The 2,500-nt window shown below is 49.1% G+C and overlaps 1 protein-coding gene across 1 annotated transcript in view; it reads right to left on the reverse strand.

Annotated features, from left to right (window-relative positions):
* lamc1 (laminin, gamma 1) overlaps positions 1-2,500 on the reverse strand; it is a 62,851-nt gene that overhangs the window by 49,913 nt on the left and 10,438 nt on the right. The window lies entirely within an intron of this gene.

Here is a 2,500-nt window from a genome sequence, read left to right on the forward strand (position 1 = left end):
GGAGGAGGAGGAGGAGAAGTAGGAGGAGGAGGAGAAGAAGAAGGAGGAAGAGGAGGAAGAGGAAGAGGAGAAGGAGGAGGAGAAGAAGGAGAAGAAGGAGGAGAAGAAGGAGAAGGAGAAGAAGAAGGAGAAGGAGGAGGAGAAGAAGGAGAAGAAGAAGGAGAAGAAGAAGAAGGAGGAGGAGAAGAAGGAGAAGAAGAAGGAGGAGAAGAAGGAGAAGAAGAAGGAGAAGGAGAAGAAGGAGAAGGAGGAGAAGGAGAAGAAGGAGGAGAAGAAGGAGAAGGAGGAGGAGAAGAAGGAGAAGGAGAAGAAGGAGAAGGAGGAGGAGAAGAAGGAGAAGAAGAAGGAGGAGAAGAAGAAGGAGGAGGAGAAGAAGAAGGAGAAGAAGAAGGAGAAGAAGAAGGAGAAGGAGAAGAAGGAGAAGGAGGAGAAGGAGAAGAAGGAGAAGAAGGAGAAGGAGGAGAAGAAGGAGAAGGAGAAGAAGGAGAAGGAGGAGGAGAAGAAGGAGAAGGAGAAGAAGGAGAAGGAGGAGAAGGAGAAGAAGAAGAAGAAGGAGAAGAAGGAGAAGAAGGAGAAGAAGAAGGAGAAGAAGAAGAAGAAGGAGAAGAAGAAGAAGAAGAAGAAGAAGAAGAAGGCCTCCTACTAGTAGAAGGAGGAGTGGGCACTTGGGGGCGGGGCCTTAAAGAGACAGTAGCTGACATGAAGCGTTTCAGTCAGAGGCTGAAATGAGGGATTTTCCTGACGCCGGTATGAATAAGAAGAAGAAGAATTTATACTTTATTGATCCCGCGAGGGGAAATTCGTTTTTACACTCTGTCTAGTAAACATGCTACACAAACATGAACTGAAATACACACACATGCACAAACAGGATCCTGTGGACATGCACTAATGGAGAGGTCTCAGAGTGAGGGGGCTGCCCACGGCGGGCGCTCCTGAGCTTGTGGGGGGGGGGGGGGGTGGTTAGGTGCCTTGCTCAAGGGCACCTCGGCAGTGCTCAGGAAGTGGCCTGGCACCTCTCCAGCTACCAGACCAATTTCCGGACTTGGTCCGTGCCGGGACTTGAACCGGCGACCTTCCGATTCCCAACCCAAGTCCCTACAGACTGAGCTACTGCCGCCCGTATCAGATGAATAAAGAGGTTTTTGAGCTGCTCGTCTCGTAACGCCGCTCAACAGACGTCCCAGAGTGACATCATTAACGGTGAGAAAAGATCTCCTTTAAAGCTGATGAACTTTTCCTCGCCATCCGTCATCAAAATGGCCGAGATAGCTTTAAAAAAAAAACAACAAACTACTATCAGAAAGTATTGAACCTTGCTGCATTCCTCACAAACGCTTGACAGCGAGCGTCTTTAAGTTTGACAGTTTGATGGATCAGCTGTGGAGACGTGACGCCTCAACAGACCGCCACATTCCTGCGAGCTTTCATTTCCTGTGTGATGTGAGTTCCAGCTCTCCTCTGAGTCTCTGTGTGTGTGTTCTGCTCTAACCTCACATAAACCTGCAGACGGCGCTCAGGGAACGCCGCGCCCACGAAGTCTTATTTTCTGTACACACACGACTCGGAGAGCAGTGCCCGCAGCGTGCATCCACCTGAAGCTACAATAAAACGCCGTCATCCGCCGGAGACGTATCAGCGTGTAATTACACCGTTACTGCGAAGGTTTGATCCAGATGTCAGCGGGGAATAAAGTTTAATTACAACCACGCGCGCACACACACACACACACACACACACACACACACACACACACACACACACACACACACACACACACACACACACACACACACACACACACACACACACACACACACACACACACACACACACACACACACACACACACACACACACACACACACACACACACACACACACACACACACACACACACACACACACACACACACACACACACACACACACACACACACACACACACACACACACACACACACACACACACACACACACACACACACACACACACACACACACACACACACACACACACACACACACACACACACACACACACGAGGTGAGACGAAGCAGCAGAGTCCTCTATAAGACTCTATAATGAGAGTATCTGTCTTTCTATCAATGCTTCATGTAGTTGAAGAGAATCTCAATGTGAACTAAAGAGTGGAGAAGAACATCCTGGAGAACAGGAAACATGCAGCAGCAGGTTGATTAGAGCACGGAGATGGTAGAGGTGGCGTGCAGACAGTCTATGGTCGTGCAGCGATCACAGGGAATAAAGGTCACCGCCCCCTCCCACTGGCCCCTCCCACTGGCTCCAGGTGAATTCTCCTGATTATATCCTGCTGTGTTCTCACATCAGTTCACTCTGACTTTCTGCAGAATAAATACGAGGAGGCTGGAGGAGAAACATTCAGATGTTTGAGTGATCACATGACGCTGTGAAAGAACTGTTTTATTTATTCTGAAGAACTCGTCCACTAAAGTCTCAAACGTTCTGTCGTCATCGTCA

Source organism: Labrus mixtus, chromosome 8 (genome assembly GCF_963584025.1).
Source record: "Labrus mixtus chromosome 8, fLabMix1.1, whole genome shotgun sequence".
In the NCBI taxonomy this organism is placed as follows: domain Eukaryota; kingdom Metazoa; phylum Chordata; class Actinopteri; order Labriformes; family Labridae; genus Labrus; species Labrus mixtus.